This window comes from Amblyomma mixtum, chromosome 5 (genome assembly GCF_055824585.1).
Source record: "Amblyomma mixtum isolate Tamu chromosome 5, ASM5582458v1, whole genome shotgun sequence".
In the NCBI taxonomy this organism is placed as follows: domain Eukaryota; kingdom Metazoa; phylum Arthropoda; class Arachnida; order Ixodida; family Ixodidae; genus Amblyomma; species Amblyomma mixtum.
This window is the reverse complement of record NC_143016.1, coordinates 39348299-39371280: the sequence shown is the minus strand read 5'-3', so window position 1 is coordinate 39371280 and position 22982 is coordinate 39348299. Positions and strand designations below refer to the sequence as shown.

Here is a 22982-nt window from a genome sequence, read left to right as displayed (position 1 = left end):
CTGCGTACGGGAGGCCTAGGCATGGCCCAAAAGAACCCTCCATCGACTAACACCAGAGACACTGTGTCTGGCTCAAAATTATCGCCCTGTCCCGTCAGCGCAGGCGGTTGTGTGGAATGCAGCGGGCGCAACACAAAGACGTGCGAAGTAGCCAGAGGGCAAAAGAGGAGAGGCCGCGCGCGGAGCCCAGCGCGACCACACGCATCCCTGCGGCCCGCTTTGCAGCGCGTCCCCAACTCCCCCCCCCCCCCCCCCCCTTTGGCGCAGAGACAGGCACGTTTGTGCGTTTGTGTGTGCGCGCATGCACGCCTGCAGACGGCCTTGTTGCGAGGTACGGGCTGTGGACTCGGAGAAGGCTAGGAGTTGGGTCTTTATTAAGGGAAGTTAACCCAAAAGAAAAGAAGGCCCCATGCCCTTGGAAAACAGACTGTCTCCCCGGGCAGCTGCTCACTTCCGCTGCTAAGGGAGGACTCCTTTGTCCGTTGACGGCCAAGTTTTCGAATGCCGTGGTCGCGTGTCCAAGCCGCGGTTCTTGGAAGAGACCACCCCGGGTTGCGATGCGAGAAGAGAGAGGACAGCCGTGACCCTCATAAATATGTCAGCTTCGAGAGGAGTGCGTCTTCGGCTGAATATGAGACCCGCGTTCGCGAAGAGGCCGGCACCCTGCGGCGCAGAGGGTAGGCCGGGACGCTCGCGGCAAAGAGAGTTTCCCGGAGTTCGCGGGCCCTCTGGCCTGCATTGTCTTGCAACGCGACGGCCTTACTAATGGCTCGAGGTGGCGAGGGAGGCCGGCAAGTTAGCACCAAGAGGGCTCCCAGCAGAGGAGGCGAGGAGGACACCGAAGGAAAGAAGGAGAGTCCTCAGAGAGGCGTTGGAGACAGAACGAGAAGAGAACGGGCAGAGACGGGCGAGGTGGACGGAAGCAGATCGCGCTGGTCTGGAGTCGGTGAGGCCGGACCCGAGGGCATCCGCTGCAAACTGACCGCCAGCCGAGACGCCCAAGAAGCCGGACGCCACAACCCGTCAGAGTACCGCCAGCCGAGACGCCCAAGAAGCCTGACGCCACAACCCGTCACAGTCACCGAAACGTGGGACCGCCACCAGGCTGAGCGCCACCCCCGCCAGAGCAGCCGAGAGCGAGGCAGCGGTGACAGCGATGAGCGGAAGACAGCGGTGAGCGGAACTACCAGTTTCACCTTCAGGCAGAGTGAGAATAAATTAGGTTGATTCGGAGGCGTTGTGTGTGGCTCATTTCTCCTCGCTTCAGCAGAACCCGTAGATAGCAACAAACAACTGTGTTGCATTGTGACTGACCCCCGACAGGCGGGAACGTCACAAGTGGTGGCAGCGGTGGGATTTTGCTGAAGTTGTGGTGCGAGACATTCACCCTCGTACCCGAGGAGAAAGGGGCCAACATGTCGCTACCGCAATCGCAGAATTCTCACGACGGAACGTTGGGAGCTAGTGCAGTAATGTTGGGCGGTATGATTCCGACGTTCACGGGGGACGACACGGGTCCCAAAATCAGGGACTTCCTGCAAATTTTAGAACAGGTGGCCAACATGGGAGGATGGCAGGAAAAACAAACGATTGGGATGGCACGGTGCAAAATGGTCGCGGCGGCTCAGGATTTCGCATGGAGGGATGAAGAGGTGGCTAGCGCTGCCACATACAAATCTTTCAAAACGCTCGCATTAAAGCGTTTCGACAACGAACCGGCGAGCACAAAAGTTGAAAAATTCTTAAATGCGCACCAAAACGTTAGTGAGGATGCACGCTCTTTCGCGAGCCGTTTGAAGAGACTCGGGGCGGAGACCTTGAGGGACATTGATGGCGAGGACACGTCGAAGAAAAGTGTAAGGAATGAGATACTAAATGAGCAGCTTCTTTCCCAATTTCTTAATGGCCTTCGTGACCCAGTCCGGCGGTTCGCTTTGTCGCGGGACCCCAAAACCTTTTCCGACGCTGTGGAAGTGGCAGCCAGGGAGGAGGAAATTGAGAAGACTTTGCGTACACGCGCTGCGACTGTCAGGCAGCTTGAAAACTTTGAGGAGAAGGACGCACTCGGAATGCGGTTGGAACGCCTAGAGAGACTCCTAGAGGAAAGCCTCCGAATGCGCAACCAGACTGAACCGAATGGGGAGCCCCGCCAGCGCGGTAACTTGGGCGTTTGCTTTTCATGCGGCAGGCCGGGACATTTCGCTCGCTTCTGTCGGGCGCGTCAGACGCCCCGCTGGTCCAGGCCAGGGTCAGGAACCCACTTTAATAACCGTCGCGACGAGGACCAGACCACAGCAAAGGTGCAGGGAAACTGAGTACGGCCTCCGTCGTCAACCGGGATGAACGGGGGCAGTGCGAGGCAGTAGTGAACCTATGCCGGGAGACGAGCCCGATAATCGAGTGCAAGGTGGCAGGCAGACCCGTGAAGTGTCTCGTGGACACAGGTTCCAAGGTCAGCCTATTAAAGCGCAGCGCACTGACAGGTATAGACTCGAACTGGGAGAATGTGTTCGAAAGGTGCGAGAGCCAGATAACTCTTATCGGCATCACTGGAGACCGCATAGGCACGTTCGGAGTTTATCGTATACCTTTGGCACTTGGCAGCCACACGTTCATTAGTAAATTTTTCGTGTGCGACGACAGTGTCATGCTTCCTGTAGCCGGCATCATCGGACAAGACATATTAAGAGACCAACGGATGGACATGTTGTTCAGCCAGGGCATGATTCGGGTAGGCGGAGCTTATATCCCGATTGATAACTGGGCGCGCGATAGGCCGGCGATACAGGATTACGAGTGCGGTGGGCCCGAGGGGAGCATATCCGTCGCGCTGATCGAGACTACGGTGCTGCCGGCGATGAGTGAGTGCATTCTGGCCTGTAGGCCTTTGTCTCCCGTATCAAGCGGACAGATGAAAGTGATAGAGGTGTCTCGACTGGAAGTAAATGGACTTGTAGGAGCGCCCGCCCTCATTACAACACGCGAAGATGAGGCTATCCCCGTCAGGGTGGTCAACCTAACCCTTCAGGACATACGCCTCTGGAAAAACAAGCTACTCGGGGATTTGGTAGACGTGGAGGTAGACAAGCCGATTCTAAACGTTAACTCTAAAGAAGCGGCCGATACGCGGGAGAGTTTGCTGAGGATGTTTGAGCTCTCGCACATTGAGGAACCACAGAGGGTCGAAATCGAGGGTCTGATTTCGGAGAATAGCTCGATATTCTCAACCAGCAGAACGGACCTCGGGTGTTGCCAAGCCATTAAGCAGCGGATACCCACTGGGGACGCTCCTCCCGTCTACCGTCGAGCCTATAGGATCCCTTTCGCCAAAAGGGAGGAGATGGAAACACAGATAAGTGACTTGCTCAGGGCCGGCGTCATCGAACATTCCACGTCGCCGTGGGGCGCACCGGCGTTACTGGTAGCGAAGCCCGATGGAAGCTATCGCTTCGTTGTTGACTACAGAGACCTTAATAAGGTTACTAGGGTGGACCCCTACCCGTTGCCAAACATTCACGAGACCCTGTCGCAGCTTGGGAAAGCGAAGTATTTCACTGTTGTGGACATGGCGAGTGGGTATTGGCAAATAGAGATGGATCCCCGTGACAAAGAAAAAACAGCTTTCAACACTCCTTCCGGGCACTACGAATGGAACCGTATGCCGATGGGACTCGTGAACAGTGCGGCAGTATGGCAGAGAACGGCCGACGTCATACTCGCAGGCCTATTGGGCAAGCTTTGTCATGTGTACCTAGATGACATCATTATTTATAGTGAGTCCTTTCAGAGCCACATGCGGGATGTGAAACGGGTTTTCGGTCTCATTAGAGAGGCAGGACTTAAGCTGAAGCCGGCCAAGTGTCAATTCCTGAAACCACAGGTTAAATACCTGGGACATGTTGTTTCGGCCGCAGGTGTCTGGCCTGATCCAGAGAAGTTAGAGTGTGTGAAGAACTTTCCGCGGCCGAAGAGCAAAACCGAAGTCCGCCAGTTCCTTGGTCTTGCCACCTATTATAGGCGTCACATCCCTGGTTTCGCTGCAGTAGCCAAGCCATTGACCGCACTAACGAGCAAACAACCTTTTTCGTGGTCTCATCAGGCTGAGGGAGCTTTTCAGGAACTAAAGGACAAACTTGTAGAGGCACCTGTACTTCGCTTCCCAGATTTCAGCCAACCATTCATACTAGCAACTGATGCATCTAAGCATGCCTTAGGCGCGGTCCTGTCACAGATGCACGATGGCGAGGAACATCCGGTGGCTTACGCGAGTAGACAGCTTAACGCGGCTGAGCAGAATTACGGAGCAACCGAACAAGAATGCCTAGCAGTGGTGTGGGGAGTACGCCACTTTCGTTGCTATCTCTTCGGACGCCCTTTCAAAATTGTTACCGACTCTCAACCGCTAAAGTGGCTAATGAATGTCAGGGACCCGAACTCTAGACTGGCTCGCTGGAACCTGCTTCTCCAGGAATATAGTTTTGAGGTCCTTCATCGCCCGGGGAAGACAAATCAGAACGCTGATGCGCTCAGTCGCTCTGCCGTAACCCGAGTAACCCAGTTTTTGCCCTCTGTGGAGTGGTCCCATCTACACGACGAGCAGAGGAGGGACCCATCAATTAGGAAAATTGTAAACAAGTGTGAGAACGCGGGGGGAAAGGAAGCTGGCCGATGTTTTTTGGATCGGCAAGGTATTCTAAAGTTCAGGGAGAAGGAGCATGACCCGGGTCGGAGCGTTGTTCCATCGTCTATGAGAGGGGAAATTCTGCGGCTGCATCACGACATACCGAGCGCGGGCCACCTAGGTTTCCGAAAAACCCGTCAGAGGGTCAGCAAAGGGTACTTCTGGCCTGGCATGAGGAAGGACATCGCTCAGTACTGTAGGAACTGCGAATCCTGCATGCTTCGAAAAACCCCGAAAGGAAGGAAGCCCGCTCCACTGCAGGTTTTCCAGGACGTAAACGGACCGTTCGAAAGGACTGCCATGGATATCGTAGGGCCTTTGCCGAGTACGACGTCCGGCAAGCGCTACATTCTCGTGTTTGTGGATCACCTGACGCGGTATGCCGAAACGTTCGCTCTGGAAAACCAAAAGGCTGAGACTGTTGCGAGGGCATTTGTCGAAGGGGTTGTATTGCGTCACGGAGTTCCTTCACAGCTACTCACCGACCAAGGAGCTAATTTCACCGGAAAGCTGATGCAGAGTGTTTACCGCTTGCTGGGTGTCAAAAAGCTCCAGACAACAGCCTACCACCCTGAATGCAATGGGGCCGTGGAGAGGTTGAACCAAACGCTGATTAAGATCCTTTCGCATTATGTACACAAAGATCAGCGCGATTGGGATCTTTGGCTGCCGTTCGCTACGTCAGCGTACAATTCTGCCGTCCACGAAGGAACTCAGGAAAGCCCCTTCTTTCTACTTTACGGGAGGCAACCAGTGCTCCCCGGGGCAGCATATGAAGAACCGAAAGGCCACTATGGCACCCTAGACAACTACCAGGCTGAGCTTGCGCAAAGGCTGAGTGACGCGCACAAGACGGCAAGAGAGGCCCTCCGGTCGGCCGCAGAGTCACGAGTAAGGCGTCTAGAAAATGCTAGCAAGGAGGCAGATTTCAAGGTAGACGATAGAGTGTATCTGCACGCTGAGGTCCCATCAAAGGGACTTGCGAGAAAGCTGTCGCCACAGTGGGTCGGCCCGTATCGAATAGTGGAGGGCCTGTCTAACGTGACCGTTCGCATCCGCCACACGCAGTCTGCACAAGAAAAGATAGTCCATGTTAATAGGCTACGTCATGCCGGAGGTGCCGAGGCCTTCTCCTGCACTCTAGGAAGTTCGGCGCGACCACGCCTGACGGAGAGCTCTGGGTCTCCCCCGACCGATGTCCCCGAAAATGGCCTGCAGAGCGTCCCACCGGAGGTATTGTTAGAGCTCGCCAATCAAGATGAGACTCGCGCTTCGGGGATACCCCTGCCAACACATAACTACGCTCTAAGAAGCCGCGGGCCGCGTATATACCCTCCATAATCACATATAACCTTTGTAATACATTTCGGAATCTAGGATGATCCTACGAGCTGCTGCGATCATTTGTTTTGTATGCTAATAGCCTGGACTTAAGGAAAAAGACGAGAGAGAATGGGGAAAATCGTCTACTTTTACCTGTACTCATGACTTTTCTGCGGTTGCGTGTTTTACTTAGAAGGCGGAATTGTCCGCCGTGTGAAATTTACTCCTCTGCCTGGGGGGACTGAGGGTCCGCCCACATTGTGCCGTGTTGTGAAACCAGTGCTTGTGCGCGACGACGATGTTTGGCAGCTTTGTCGTGCTCGAAATATGACTGCTGCCATAAGATTGAGTTGCGAACTTTGCGACGTACTGTTGGTTGTGAAAGTGCGGTGACCACAAAATTTTCATAGAAAATTTCTTTATAAGAAGAGGGGGTTGTGAAGGACTGCGTAAGGGAGGCCTAGGCATGGCCCAAAAGAACCCTCCATCGACTAACACCAGAGACACTGTGTCTGGCTCAAAATTATCGCCCTGTCCCGTCAGCGCAGGCGGTTGTGTGGAATGCAGCGGGCGCAACACAAAGACGTGCGAAGTAGCCAGAGGGCAAAAGAGGAGAGGCCGCGCGCGGAGCCCAGCGCGACCACACGCATCCCTGCGGCCCGCTTTGCAGCGCGTCCCCAACTCCCCCCCCCCCCCCCCCCCTTTGGCGCAGAGACAGGCACGTTTGTGCGTTTGTGTGTGCGCGCATGCACGCCTGCAGACGGCCTTGTTGCGAGGTACGGGCTGTGGACTCGGAGAAGGCTAGGAGTTGGGTCTTTATTAAGGGAAGTTAACCCAAAAGAAAAGAGGGCCCCATGCCCTTGGAAAACAGACTGTCTCCCCGGGCAGCTGCTCACTTCCGCTGCTAAGGGAGGACTCCTTTGTCCGTTGACGGCCAAGTTTTCGAATGCCGTGGTCGCGTGTCCAAGCCGCGGTTCTTGGAAGAGACCACCCCGGGTTGCGATGCGAGAAGAGAGAGGACAGCCGTGACCCTCATAAATATGTCAGCTTCGAGAGGAGTGCGTCTTCGGCTGAATATGAGACCCGCGTTCGCGAAGAGGCCGGCACCCTGCGGCGCAGAGGGTAGGCCGGGACGCTCGCGGCAAAGAGAGTTTCCCGGAGTTCGCGGGCCCTCTGGCCTGCATTGTCTTGCAACGCGACGGCCTTACTAATGGCTCGAGGTGGCGAGGGAGGCCGGCAAGTTAGCACCAAGAGGGCTCCCAGCAGAGGAGGCGAGGAGGACACCGAAGGAAAGAAGGAGAGTCCTCAGAGAGGCGTTGGAGACAGAACGAGAAGAGAACGGGCAGAGATGGGCGAGGTGGACGGAAGCAGATCGCGCTGGTCTGGAGTCGGTGAGGCCGGACCCGAGGGCATCCGCTGCAAACTGACCGCCAGCCGAGACGCCCAAGAAGCCGGACGCCACAACCCGTCAGAGTACCGCCAGCCGAGACGCCCAAGAAGCCTGACGCCACAACCCGTCACAGTCACCGAAACGTGGGACCGCCACCAGGCTGAGCGCCACCCCCGCCAGAGCAGCCGAGAGCGAGGCAGCGGTGACAGCGATGAGCGGAAGACAGCGGTGAGCGGAACTCCCAGTTTCACCTTCAGGCAGAGTGAGAATAAATTAGGTTGATTCGGAGGCGTTGTGTGTGGCTCATTTCTCCTCGCTTCAGCAGAACCCGTAGATAGCAACAAACAACTGTGTTGCATTGTGACTGACCCCCGACAGGCGGGAACGTCACATATACACAGAATTGGGTCATTCTCTACGTAACATTCGTAGATTCCTGGTAGTCCTCACACCACTCCTGGCGCGCGACTGCCCTGCGATGGCAGGTGCTGCCACTGGTGAGGCTTGTGCGACCCAGGTTTGCCCTTGCCGAGCAACCTCTAGCGGCCGATCATTAATTTAACTGCCACGTGGCACGGTGCGCAGTTTTCTCACAATCCGGTGGGCAGGTTGTGATGACGCCACTATGTGGTCTGACCCACGTGGCCCACCTGCCTCCTCGGTTGCTTCTCTGGGGATTTTTCGTGGATATCTCGCTCACGGTCAACGGCGCCTGGTTTTCAGCGACACGAGCTCCTTAAGGCTATTGCGTTAATGATAGTAATGCAGCGAAATCTGGAGCAACAGTCTCACTTCCCTGCAGGTACCTGAACCGCGCCAGGGGGGAAGGGATGAAGAAGGGAGAGAGAAATAAGCGGTGCAGTTGAGGGTTCCGGATTAATTTGGCCCCCCTGCAGGGTTCTCTAGCTTGGTTCACTGAGTCCTACTAATTCGTTTTCGCTTTACCAGAAAATTAAGGCAGGAATCGAGGCTCCCAAACACGCTTTGTTATGGCGTACTCCAACGGCTGGAGCTGGTAGCTCACTTCCGCTTACTGCCGTGTTTTGATGGCGGGACAGTTGACTGCGCTGTTTTTCCCCTTGTGCGTGTTCGCCATTTACGCGCACCAGCGCACCGCGCTCAGGCGTTGCGGATGTCAACGGCGAAGCTCGATACTCGTTGTCGCCCCCCCCCCCCCCCTCTCTCTCTCTCTCTCTCCCTTGCGCGGCCGTTGACATCGCCGCCTGTGCGCTCTCTTCGCCATTCTTTTCCTGCCCATCTCGACGCCTGTCAGCCTCTTTGCGCACTTTTGCGACCCGGAGAGGGGGAGCCGCTGTTTACTTCCTCTTCTTTCCCCGCTCTGTATTTTTATCCCCGTTTTGTCTCTTCGCCGATTTCAGTGCGTGGCTTTGTTATGCTGAAGGAGACGGAACGTTCCAGCGCGGCTGTCATTCGCATCTGCCGATGTTTTCGCTTATCTGCGTTACCTGCTGTGCGTGCCTTAAGCCAGTGTTGAGAGCAGTTGAGTGCAGCTTTTCCGCTGGGTTTAATTATCTCACGCTGTTAGTCTTCTTCCAGCCGCTAACTTGTGTCCTCTGCATCCCAAGCGTGTACGTCGCGGCTTCGAAGCTGCCTGAGTCCACACTTGCGTGTCATGGTCTTTGTGCTAGGCGCCTTACGCTTGTCCCGATTCCCTGGCTAGTGAGTGTGCCGCTTGATTCTCCTTCGAAGCCGGGAGTTCGTCTTGGAAGAGCTCAGGCTGTCACTGTTCGCCATCGACTCGCCCGCTGTTCGCGAGTCGCCACTGGGAAACTGAGCTTGGAGAAGGCTTCACTTCCCGTCATCGTTTCTGACACAAGTCAGCAGCGCTGGGAAGGAGGTCCATAGCCGGAGACACGTCGCCGGCCTCGTGACGTGTCGGCACAAGGCACGCTCGGTCCCCTTTCGGCATGCGAAAGGCAACGCGAAATAAAACACAAGGGGAGCCTGGTTTTCCGTGTCGTCTTCCCGTCGCAGAGTGACAATGGCGAGAATCGGCGCGTTGTGCACCCGACCGGACTGCTGTGGAGCTCATCAGTCGTCGCGCCTCGTCTTACGAAAACAACCACATTTGCCTCGTGCGTGTGTGTGTGGCATAAATGCACGCACTGTCCGTCTAGTCGCAGGCTGAAAGATTGGATTGTTTGCCTTCCTCCTGTGCAGTGCATTATCCGTTCAGCCGGCCTGGCTGATCTGACGCGGAATTTGGGTCAGCTGCGGCGTCCGTGGGCGGAGGAGGAGGACACACCCCTTCAGTTTATCATCGCTTTCTCCTCTCCCTGTAGTAGTGTGTGTTCGGTAATATAGACCTTTTTCAGATGCGCGCGGCCATCTTTCGACAGCAGCGCCGTCTTGCGTCTGGCCGATTGCTCCGCCATGTTGGCTTGGGCGGCCGCCGCTGCGATAGAGGCAGCGAGTACTCGCCGCGCTGTTCAGCCTTATCCGAGTGTTGATTTTTGCATGATTTTGGCCTGCAAAGTGTTGCACTGTATGCACTGAACAACTGTGAACAAAATGGCCCGTGTTTCGGCGAGCGGCGACGCGGATGTTTCCCTGCAAGTTGTGCCGAAAATCGGCATTGGAGGTGCGCTTCTACGCAAGTGTGCGCAATTTCTTTAACGGCTTTCTGGTATCTATAATGGAGACATTTATTAATGCGAGCACGGAGCTTGCTGAGCGCTTCTATGTTGTAGTTATAATTATAAAAGAAAAACCGCTCCCTTCCGAGCTAACAGCAGTGTTGCTGTCAAGCGCTCAAGCGGTCTGATCTGCGTTGCGCCGGTGACACGAACTGATTGAAATTGCGCTCGACCGCGTCTTTCACTACATTTTCCCTCCGCACTGTCCTAAAAAACGGTACTTTCTGTAGTGCTACATGGAGAAGGCAGCGCTGGAGCGCATAAGCGCACAGAATTCTGTTCCGGCTTTTGGCTTTGCATAAATTCCTTGATTACTTCGTACTAACGGTAAAATAACTGGTGAAGCGTGCACATGTAGGGTGGTCCACTCTTAGCGTGGACATGCGAGTGTGTGGCAGCGCTCTTCGGAGCACCAGTGCATCCGTGGCCGCGGCGTGCGTCGAAGCAAAGTGTCGCAGGAACAGAGGAAACTGGATTTGGAGCTTCGCGTCGTCTGACATTTCGCTAAACTCAGAAAAAGAAGTAGTAGAGAGTCGTGGCCTTTGAACGCGATGTAATTTATACACTTGAAACTGGTGCACCTGCTGTGACAGTTATTGAGGAGCATATCTGCTTGGTCAGTCTCGGGTGCGGCCGCTGATTAATGCCGAAAGAGCGAGAAAGCGCGTGCGTGTGGTCGGGTGGGCACTGCGTGCCTGCTGATTGCACGTCCCTAATAGACACATTTTTTTTTAAACAATCGGGACTTTGCATTATGGCGTCAGTTGAAAAAAGAATTTGGTCGAAGCATCAGGTGTCACGATGCAAGGTGGACACGCCAAAGCTGCGGCCTTCAGTTTTTTAAGTCCTGCTGGTTTATCGGATATTTACTGCAAGCAAACAGCTGTGGCATTTGCGCAATGCATCATGGCTTTCAAGTACTGTCAAATAGCTATGTTTACAGTGCCGTTGTCTTTATGTAATCAGTCGCCAGTATCGGCAGTTATAACAGAAATGTTTCACGTAACCCGCCGTGCTGCTGCATCATTTACCCAAGTTATTACTTATGTTTTGATTTTGCAAGGGTTACAGACAACACATATCTTAGCGACATCAGCAGTAGGTGCTCGCGTGTAAGGTATGTGTAGCTGAAAAAGCCCGCAACCGCACTGCCGCCGTGGCTCTCTGTGTTCTTCACACTGCTCCGCTTCAAGCCGCCTTCGCTTAATGTAGTTGTTTGAACAGCAGACGACTGTGCAGTGGTTTCCCGAAGACCTCGTTGCAGCTTTAATCGCACATACACCCAAATCGGGCTAATACAGCTAGGCAACCGCATACAGTAAACACGGAGAACCGCAGAGAACGCACGGGACGCACGGACACCGCCTTTCCGAACCAGCCAGAGAGGAGGAAAGCAACATGGCGGTCTATACGTCGCCATCGGCAACCGTGCGACGGCGCGCTATCCAGAGCCGCCCCTTAGGTCTCTGCAGCGATAAGAACGTCACGGAACGACCGCTGCGTTTTCTGCTATCGCGTTCAATTTCATTTGGACGGCGGGGTAATATCCCGGTGGATAGCAGCGGCGGTGAATGCGTCGTTGTTGTCGGCGGTGTCAGGGCAAACGGTTCGGGGCTTGTAGCAATGCTGTAGCAATTTTAATTGCTGGAAATAATTCGCGAGTTACTTGAGTCTTTCATATTTTTATTATGTTGAAAGTAACTGGGTTCTGGATGACTCGAAACTGACGCCATGCTGTGTGGGCGTGCTCTGTGTTCAAGCTAGCCTCTTGCCTCGTATCACGCGCGCGATGTGTTTTAGAGGCCTGTGCGAGGCGCCTTCTCGTTCATCATGCATCCGTGAACGCCGCCTATTGTTCGTGGAGCGGCGGACGCCTGCTCTGCTGGCGCAAGAACCTTTGGCAGGCGCGTAGGAGCGAAAAAAAAGAAGAAAGCGACAGTGGAGGTGATCGAATTGAGGGTTTGCATTGTGGTGACATTCATGAACATGGTTTTATATATGCATATGCTTTGGGGTTTGTTGACGCCGCTTGTACAGAGACGTGCGTTGTGTTGAGCCATGCCGTACGTACACGTACAGTCAGGCCGGAATGAAACGCGAACAGAGCATGTCAAGAAAACCAAATATTTTACCTGCCTACTTTCAGCTGAAGTGTACAACTAGCCTGATTCATGTGCCTGGGTAAAGGGCCTACTGAAATGCATAATCGAAAAAAGGTTGTAAAGGAATATCTCGCTGCAAAGCAGAAATGTATGACATATGCGTGTTCGCGTTTCATTCCGGCCTGACTGTACATCGCCCGTCAAGTTTTCACGCCGAAGTGTTTGATCTTGTAGTGGAGCATTCGAGGCACCCGTCTAAACGTCTGTGTGGCGAAGATAACCCTTGTCGTATAGCTTTTGAAGGCACTTTGTTCTTCCCTTGAGTGCGGCTCAGAAGCAGGCTCTGTGGCCGAAGACTTTTGACCGGGGATGTACGTATGCTTAAGAAAAATTTCTTGAAGTGGTTTGGTAGATGCTTTGCGCCCCGGAAACTCATACTGCGAGTGTGAAGTCACCTGTTTTTTTATAATTTTATAAAGCCTGCGTATTGCAAGCTGCATTGTAGACATAACTGTATACTCTTGAAAAATGAGAGGCCAGCGTGACTTATAGCAACAGTGTTGACTGGAAATGATATCCAACTCAAGCAGAAAAGCCAGAACACATCAGGAAGAAGTAGTTCTAGCTCGTTTACTAGGAACATATTTTTTCATCCCTCCTTTCTCTTTGACAAGGAGGAACTTGTAAAGATCCTCACCATTTTTGGTTTCTGAAGAGACGCAAACATTTTAAAACTGCTTTTGACATCTTTGAAATATTAAGCAGGCTTTTAGCCAAAAGCAAAAAAAAAATGGCTGAGGCTTAACTTGGTTAACCCTGGTCAGATGCGAAGCATATTGATGGCTAGGCTTGTTAATACATGGCTTTCCTTGGTTGAATACTTGGATCATTTTAATACAACCACTATAAGCCTTCGTCGTGGGGGAAGACAACGGCATGGCTACAGCGGAACGCCGACTAACCCCCGAGACGCGCGTTGGGTGGGCGCCTGGATTGCCACGGAAGCCGCGTCCGCCTGCCCGGTGGAGCGAGCGTTTCACCTACACCGAGTGTGAACGCGCGTTCGAAATGCGCGGGAATGCCGCTCGAGGACATTCCGGTGTCTGGGCGATGGCATCGTTCTCCCTCTCCCAGCGCGTGACGGCGATCTGTCGTGACGTCATGTGTCACGTGGTATGTCACGTGGTATGTCACGTGGTATGTCGTCACTGTACCACGTGGTCTGCACGGCGTGCAACCACAGCGACGGCGCGAGGTGGACCCTCATCTACCTCTGTCGTGACGTCATGTGTCACGTGGTGTGCACGGCGCGTAACCACGGCGAAGGGCTGTAGTGCACCTCTAGTAATATGCTTCGCATAAAAAAAGTCTAACCTAACCTTTTGTCTGGCGCATGGTAGCTTTTATTTCACCTGCTCCAATGAGCCAAACATGTGACTGACGAAATGTTTCTGGATCTTGACCTATTTCTGAACCCTCCGCTCACACCGGGAACTGTGACCTCGGTACTAGCGTAATGTGTTACGTGATTTTTATCACCTCTGATGGTTCATCTTTCAGAGCTTCTAAAGGATCCTTATTGAAACAATACAGGCAAGCTCAAGCTTACAGTGCGCACGCGCGTGCGGACAAGAACGTATGCGCTGCCTTTTTTACTTTATTTTTTTGTTATTTCGTGGCGCGAGAGCCGGGCCTACGTGAACCAAGCCCACTTGAATCTCACCACCGCACAGGGAGCGCTGCCATTGGTCGGCAGGTGAACGGGGGATTTTTCGGTCGTGACATACGGCGCCGCACCGTTCACTCACGAGAAACTTTCGTCGCATTAGATGGCGGCTTCGTAAAACCCCGAAGAAGAAGAAAACAGTCGCGTTACTTTGCCGGCCTGCGGTTTGGAGAGGGGTGACGAAAGTGGAACGGCCCTGTGTACGCGCAGACACGGGCGCGCAAAAGCGCGGGAACAATGCGTTACGGTCTCGAAGAGAAGTGGGCTGGAAACAATGCTCTCTTGCGCTCTCCGGGGGCTGCACCGCAGTGCACGCCGACGTGGAAAGGTCGGCAGTCCGGCCTTGGGGCCGTCGTGGCGCCCGAGTAGGCGCCGCGCGCTAACGGGCGGCGTGGAGCTCTGTCTCGACAGAGCTGTCCAACCGGCGATTATAGTTGGTTACGAGCTCCTTGGGTGGCGTGCAGCCTCAGTTTTCCGTTACGATCGAAGTGCTTGGTGTTACGGGCGAAATGCGCTCATTTAATCGTACAGCTCCTTTTGTTAAGTTGCGGCCCTCGAACACCTCACTGTTCCCGTTCGTGAGCTTGTTCCTGTGTTTTTCATCAATGTATCGCCATTCTTCGTTACCTGTGCGGCGCCAGGAGGGAAGGCACATTAGAGCGCGTTTGTTCATTTCTTACGTTCGATGAATCCCACGCTTGGACATTATTATGTTACCGACGTGTGAATGTCAGTCGATTATCGATCTGCCCGGAAAATGATCGGTCGTGGGCGCCTCGTGAGCTGTGACACCGTACGAATGGTCGTGTCGCCTGTGGGAAGAAGAGCCCCCTGTGTCGTCGAGCGTTTTCTACGGCATGGCGAACTGACCCGCAGCGACGAACCCCTCATCCCCTGTGGCGCCCGCTCCTGCCTGCGTGGCCTACTGAGGTCTGGGCACCGGGCTGAGCGCGCGGCCTTGCCTGGAGAGTGCTGTCAAAGCTCGGCTTCGCTTCTACCTTCCCAAATTAAACGAAATGTCCTTGGCGCTGCCGCGGACGAGTGCGTATCGCGGTATCTCGGACGCGCGCACAACATGTGGTGGGAGGCCGTGCTGAGGTATGTAGATAGTACACTCTAAGAAAAAAAGGTGTAAGAAGGGTGCATCTTCACGACTTATGCTATCTGAAGGCGCATGGACTAACGATGCACTTTGCAGAGTGCATCATTACACCCGTGTCGAGGTGGTGGAGGCCGTTAGTCTCTTTCAGAAAACTTACCCCCTTTTTTACTCTTCAAACCAGCTGTGTTCCCTCTGCGCGAAGACGCTGTACAGCAAAGTATGCAGCCCTCACCGCCTCCCCTCCCTCTCGAAGATGGCCCTCTCCCGAAAGCGGGGCGGCGGGGTTATTTTGAGGACAATAGTTAAAAGCTATGCTGGCTCACGCTCCCCACTGCATAGACCCTTTCATCCGCGCTGGCAATACTGACCGCGCCTCCTCGCTTCTTCAAGGGACCAGAAGCTATTTCTTGGAAGAACACGTACAGCGATCTTCTGCCCATCTCCGCCTGGAGGCGGCTTGGCGGATGCACAGAACGTTACTGAAAAAAGATGCATTGGCCGCGATCAGCCACGACAACTATCACGCATGCTAACATGCTCTTGGTTGCTAAAGACCAAAATAATCACTAATATTCGGTGCATGTGCTTTCATACTCATGATTGGATATCATTTTAAAAAGAAGTAAGTCAGCAAAGACAGACGGCATGATCTGTGCTGTGTTACTCCTCTGACCAATCGCAGCTCTGAACGAAATCAACAGTTTAGCGCTTCAACACACCAGAGGCATGAAAATTATTGCGCTTATAATTTCGGCTTGTGGTTACGCTTTTATTAAAGCGGTAATAAAAGCTTTAAAAGGAACAGTTTTGCTTCACAGCCAGCGTAAGCTCTATTAGTCAGCGCTGTTCTTCATTTTCAAATAGCGTACAATAAATACCAGGGCGGTTAATTCCCTCCGTACAATTTCGAATAACGTGCACCGCTTTTCGAATAACCCCTCGTTGTGGCACATGTTCCTGAGCAAATAACAGACGAATAACAGAAAGGGTTCAGGTTACATGCATACAAGTTAATAAATCAAAATCAGACGAACGAGCGAGATTGTCGACGCAGTAATTTTATGTTAGCTGAAGATGCAATGTAACGCAAATCCCGAATAAATTGCACTCTCATATTTCTGCTCCATTTCAACAACAAAAAAGAGCCCTACTCGCTGATAACCACGTGATCTTCACCACTAATACTGACAACGCTGAAAAACAAAAATGCAAGAAACTAGGGAAGGAATAATTCTGCATCTGAACTGAGTTGTGAACGTGGCCTGACCATTCCTTATATATAGGTACTTTTTTGTTTAGAGCACTTTTACCAAGACACGAGCCAGGCCTCAGAGTCGCATTTTTGCTGGTCTACTATGAGATCACCAGCATTTGTACATCTGCTCGGAAACTCCTCAACGCAGCGTAAAAGACATTTCTACGTTTCCTTTCCAACAAGTGTACGGATCCTTTCTCTCGGCACAAGATAGCGAAGCCCATAGTAATCAGTTTTCGAGATAGCTGCATTTCCTGACCATGTTTTGGCGCATACAAGTGTTTCACCTAGAAGCAATTCAATTTCAGCTTATTTTAAATTGATAAACAGGGAGCGAGGCGACCAAAGCGATTTAAGTCTATTCCAACTTCTCTTGCATATGAAATTGTGCTGCACGCCTACAAGAGCAGAAATTAGCTTAAACTCAGTGTACGTGTACGTAACTTTTAGCTTTTAGGTTGTTCCGCGCAGCTTTAATGCAGTCAAGTAGTACTGATAGTCAGAAATGAAGCTGACTGCCTCCATTTTTTTTTCGAACTGTAGCGCTATGGAAGCATCGAATTCCGCAACAAACCGGGAGCCAGAGGAAACAGTAATCAAGGCGCTTATATTGCGGCAGTGCATTGTGAATTCTTATGTAATGGTTCATGCGTCAGGAAATAACTCTTTCTTTTAGAGGCTAATGATAAGGACTAAACAGTACATTGCACTAGATAGACGCAGCCCGAAGACCCAAGCTCGAAAATAAATGAAACTACGGCGTATAAACCGGCAGGTTTTCCTTCATCATCGTAAGTTGCTTCGGATGACTGAGATTTTTGTCTTGTACGCACAAATAAAACTGAGCTAAAGGACACCTTGTATCGCACTGACGAACCAATCTTTAACAAAAGCATAAATTCAGCGGTGGCAACTGCCTATATAGAATAAAATGAAGGCGCGTAAATAGACGGAATCGCCCGAATAACCAGTCGGTTGAAGCGTCTCAACGGATGCTTGCTGGCATAGCGCTGGCAGTGCTCCATTTCTGCTCTGTTGACCCATTTTGAAAATATTTTGAGAACTTCGCGAACACTGGAACGATGAGAGGTGAGAACTGCTGCATCAGCAGTGGTCGACCGTCGTTTGAAGCCCTCTTCTGCGCCATCTTCCTCAAATGTTCAAATGTTGTGAATCCCCTTTGTTTGCCTGACGCTTCTGATCTCTCGATGCGGCTTTATTAAATCCATATCTCTACAGCTGTATCTATTTCGATTGAGTTAAACTATTTTTGAACAGAGCGGTTTTTTTGCTTTCTTCGGATTCTCCTCACACTTGCGGCCCCATAAGCACAAAAGAAAGTTGAAATTTCTCGCAGCAATATCACGCGGCAATATCAGTATTTAAAACTGTTACTGTACCTGACATTGAATCAATAATGCTGCAGCATTTACATCGCTTTTTTAGCCGGTTCTGTGAATGATTTAGAAGTACAGGAAGGGCAGTTTATTGATATATATTTCGCAGTGCCTCCTGTACGCGGTAGTAAATGAGAGCTGACGAGAACTTCCGAATGATGCTCGTAACTTTAAGCTGCAGCTGCTCTGAAAACTATTCTGTTGCATACGCCACACATTTACGGCAGCATCTGCGTAATTCATACTGCGTAATAGCTGGCTGCATTAAAAGCTTCAAAGGGATACTGCAAGGACTGACAAGACGAGTCTCGCCGCGCTCGTTGTCTCCGATAACGGAAGAGTTGTGCGCACGTCGAAAGCGCGGAAAAATACGTGCCACAAGGGCAGAGAGGCGCATGCAAAAATAATAAGCTACCAGCACATTGCAAGGACCAAAGGTCGTCGCCCCGCACGCGGGCAGCTTGACCTTGGGACACTACTGGGAACGCAGACGTTCTTTCAGTCAGCGGAGAAAAGGAAAAGAGGGGAAGCGCGGGGTCCGGCGGAACGAAAGAAAGGCACGAAGCATGGAGGAAGGAAAACCTCCTCTGTAATTCCTCTAAGCAAGCTTTGGAAGCGATGGCTGGCGATGGGTTGTAGTTTCTCCATTCTCCCTCTTCAGGTCACGTGCCTGTCTATTTGGATTGGCCGCTCGCGTTGAGTCGAAGACGAAGCCGCTGTTTACCGCGCCTGGGTGCCGTGCGTGCAAGTCGCGACGCGCATTCCTCTTTTATTTTGTAGTACGGGCCTGTGTGCGTTTAGGTTCTGTTCAGCGATCACTTCATCGTGCAAGCTTCATTGATGTGTGACGCTGCAGTGGGCGACATCTTCGCGAAAGAGTCAACGTCTGAAAGAAACAGCGCACGCCAGATCGTCGCGGCGCCCTCATCGTACGGATTCTTTGCGCACAATTTCAACCGTACAAGTAAGTGACATTTTCGTTTGGTGATACGGGTTGTTTCCCGCCGTCAAGTTATGGTGTGTTCAATACAGATTTTTTATCATGGATTGTGTGCGCGAGCCGCTGCTTGTTGCTATTTCTTGTTTTGAGCCGGTCGCGTGCGGCCGGAGGGAGCCTATCGTGTACAACACACGATCGCAGCGGCGCAATCTGCCGGCGTCTTTCTCATGCTTTCTTTCGCTGCAGGCTCTGATCCTTCGTCTGCCGTGCGAAAGAACATTGCCGGTTGTCTCTTCAACGCCAAGTATTTGTCCCTGCTCACGACCATTCAGTAAGGTAAGTCCAAAGCGCAGTCTCCGTTCAGAAAGGGGCGAGTAAATTAGTGTGCGCGCTTCTGTGGCACGTACTGCGTGCAGTGCTCACATCTACTGCAGCACTGTATGTGATTCTTATTGGACAATAATCCCTTTATAATTTTAGCGCTGCAAGGCAACTCCTTCTGCCAGGCCGCTTTTTTTTTTTTGCGAATGGACGGCGTCAATTTTTTTTTCTTTACCACGGAGTAGCAAGCAAACGATAAAACAGTAAACGTGAAATTTATTTATTCATAGGCAAGAAATTAGCAGCTCATTTGTGCTCTGCGCTTCCAGGCATGCGGCCGTTTTCGCTTACACTTTGCAATATTTTTGCTAACCCAGAATGTGACTTATCATGCCAGCAGTTTTACTGCATTCGAATGGCAAGATGCGCTTGCTAATGGTGTTAAGTTGATATGTAACTGGCTCTTCACTCAGGCTGAGAACTAATAGAGAAAAGTGAACTTGTTTAGTTCTTTTTACTAGTGAAAAAGTCGGGGCTAGTTGGTGGCCAAACATTAGCTCACAAAAGCGTACAGTCTATGTCACCTCTTTTAGTGCTCTTGTATTCTCTTATGAAAGAGTGAGACTTTAGGTTTGATGTCGCTCTAAGAGGTTGAATAGAAGAATACGCTAGTATCTAAGCTTTTCTGTTTAGAACAATAAGGATTTTGGTTGCACTGCGGTAATCTGTCAACAAAAAAAAAATTCTGTAATGAATACTGTCAATCTCGTAAGCAGTAACAGTATAGTTCTTTCTTTTTTCTGCAGTGGCTGTTAGAAGATATGTTAATTATGTTAGGCACTTAGTGACAATTCACTGGTAATAGGCCATTGTGCTGTAGAAGTTTGCCTAGGCTTATTATGCCAGTGCACTGCGTCAATTATGCCTGTTATAAATATGTGGCAAGTGCTGTAATGGATAAAATTTAGAATAAAAAGTTGTTTCTCGTTTTCAAACTATTCCTGTTGTTTTTTGAGCATGTGTGCTGCCATTACGTGGTTTAATGAACATATAAGTTATCAGTAACCATTACACTAACGCTATAAATGACACCTCTATTGCAGTGCACCTGGGAGAAGGAGGGATGCAAAGGTGCACAACCATTGTCACTCCTAGCACCGAAGTTCAGCCTGGATTCTTCAAAACCGTACGAGTGGCCGGGACTAGATGTGTGTGGTATGTATGTTTTTATGTAATTGGGACATTGTTGCAAGTTCATCATCACTTGATGTCGATCCGTGAACATAGTATGCTATGTTGCGCAGCTGCAGCTATTCTATTACAGAGATTTTAGAGCTTTTCAATGTTTTCGAGGACTTAGTTCTGAAACAATTTCTGAATAATGGTTTGAATAATTGTGACCACTTTTTATGGCATGAAGTATAAATGCAGTTTTTTTTCTGCAAAAGTAGGCTGGACTTCAGCAAAGATTTCATATTGAATTAGTTTGAGAGGCGCTGCCTACAATCCATGTTGCTGGCGTCAGAAAAAAATGACACACAGTTATGGTAATGCTTGGCAGGGTGGCATGCTACCAAGCTAATATGACTAGCACCGTTTATGCATGTGAAGCTTAATGTGATATGCAGCTATGTGAGGCTGTTAATCTTCTTTGCACTGTTCACACTTTCTTTTTGAGCAGGAAGGTGCTGTTCACTGATGTGAATAATTTCCAATAACTCACATGAATCCATATTAGTTTTATTTAACATCGGAGTGAACTTAAAATTTAATTAAGCTCACGTGCCCTGCATGTGACAGCAGATATGGACGGCAACTGGTTTAATAGCCATTCTTGCATGCTGTCAGTCAGTGTTTACAATTTCATTATGCTAAGCATCTGAAAAGATGTGTAAAGGTAACAAAACATTCTGTTGTGCCAGCAAAATGTAATTCATGAGGATTACTGGTGCTGCATATGCTGCAAGCATTAGATGAAGCAGCACTGTCTAAATAAAAAGTCGAGATTTGTAATTTCCTCAAGCAAAAATAGTGCTTTACAAGGAGACTGTTCTATGCTGCTTGTGTAGTTAATGTAGTCTGTCAGTGAAGGCCAGTCCATAGCCAAAGCTTTTTGCACAGGCATAATGTAGAGGTGTAGTATGAAACAGGTTATGAACGTGAATAAAAAGTATCTTTATTATAATGTGGTCCAAATAATTTTTTTTGGTATGAAGTTACCTCATGCATGGAGACAACTCTTGAGATGTGTAATTTGCCCTTGCTATTATTTCACGTTTAGCCGAAAGCTTTTCCTTGTTTTCCAGGAGTGGTAGACTAAGATTTATAGTGCATTGCCTTTGTGCATAGGCCTTTCACCAGGTATTTAAACTGTATCGAAAGGCTGTGACAAAGGAATGCACCCAGAAATGCCATCACAGGCACAAGCTTCCTGCTGTTTGCTAATCTGAAATGAATTCACAGGTAATATATGCAGGGAAAATTACAGTTGGAAGTATCACTCATTGATGCTCAGATAATCACCTACACTTCCCTTTTAGGAAGAAAATTCACTGTATGGGCAACAAAACATATAATGGCATCAGAGACCAGAGACATATTGTTAGCAAGGGCTGCATGAAACCTTAACCACTCTAGATACAGAGAAATAAAAACACGAGAATGGAGGGAAGGGTTTGTTAAACGGCATTTCATTTTATCACCTTTTAGTAGCTTCCATTTCATGCACATGTTTTTCTGTTTCTTGATATGACCCTCTTCTTAGTCTGGCATCCAGGATGCCTACAGCCTGACCGTGCAGCTGGGCACAATATTCTGGATTTTTCCTGAGAAGCCAGTGTGCTTGTGATAATGTCAGCATATGTGAGTGATTAAGTAGCTGCCATTTAGGACATGTTTTGTTTTTCCTGCATATCTTTTCTGATTTTGGTTCTCATTAATAAACAGAAGCCTGCACTTGTGGCATTGTTTTCATGCATCGCCCTTTATCCCTGCCTTTTATGTGGTTTACACTTTTAGACCTGAATTAACTAAGCCCATGGTCACGTCGTCTGAGCTTTGTGGTTGCAAAATTCATTATACGTTTTCTTCTCTGTGCAGGTCAAATACATGGTACATACTGCCTCCACCTGTATGAAGAAGACTGCCAGGGTCATTGCTGTAATATGGTGTAGCATGTGACAAAATAAATATGACGGTATGTTTCTTTTTCCGATTCGTTTATGAATTCTTTGTGTACATTCTGCAGTAGTACCTGCACCTGAACACACAATGACACAGACCATCTCACATGAAAGATTTCGCAACATTTTGACACTGCCTGCACTTCCAGAAAGACTCGGGCTTCTACCATATGGGTCAACTTTAGTTCTGCATTCAGTGGGCAGGTTTACGCTACAGAAGGGTAATAATGCTCTCGTGTGGACAGTATAAATACACCACCGAGTAGTGCATAGATACCCCTTGCAGTAGGGCATTACTTTGTACCACTAGAAGGGTAACTTTATCCATCATGTAAGGGTATAAGCTTGCACCACAGGGGTGCAAACTTTGCTCTGTTTATGACGGTATAAGTTTAGTCTTTGACAAAGTAACTTTGCACTTCTATACGTAGCATAAATTTACCTGCTAAAGGTGCAAACTTGCACCTTGCATGCTAGGATATGTTTATGCTTTCCTCAGGCTAACATTTACCCCTTTTAGAAAGGCGTAATGTTATACCTAACTGGTTTAAAGTTACTCTTCTTATGTCAGTGCAAGTTTAGGCTATTAGAGCGTAGCATTACTCTATGTGCGAGAGCATAAATACTTAGTCTCCAAGAAACAGCATAACCTTACCCCCAAAAAGGTGTCAGCTCAGCGACAAGTGTTTTACCCCCCAAAAAGACTAAGATCACACCTTTTTTTCTTAGAGTGTAGGCCTGTTGGTCTTAAGCCTATGGTTGTAGTTGTAGTATAACAACATTATTCATCGGAAAGTTTGAAGAAAGGAATCGCGAGATGTTTGGATTGAAGTTCATGGTGGGCTCTCCCACAGTGGACGTCAGGTGTCTACACAGCACATCCTTGCAACGACCTCTTCGGCCCTG

The 22982-nt window shown here is 50.4% G+C and overlaps 1 protein-coding gene and 1 long non-coding RNA gene across 3 annotated transcripts in view; both read left to right on the top strand.

Annotated features, from left to right (window-relative positions):
• The window catches only part of LOC149341848 (protein FAM117B-like), a 143013-nt gene that overhangs the window by 29468 nt on the left and 90563 nt on the right, over positions 1 to 22982 (top strand). The window lies entirely within an intron of this gene.
• On the top strand, positions 18325 to 22664 carry LOC149341849 (uncharacterized). 2 transcript variants are annotated; one of them, XR_016282976.1, is made up of 4 exons: positions 18325 to 18597; positions 18820 to 18909; positions 19998 to 20109; positions 21994 to 22664. It is a non-coding gene; the product is annotated as an uncharacterized LOC149341849 (long non-coding RNA). The 2 variants fall into 2 exon arrangements; XR_016282975.1 differs by having other exon boundaries at positions 18325 to 18909.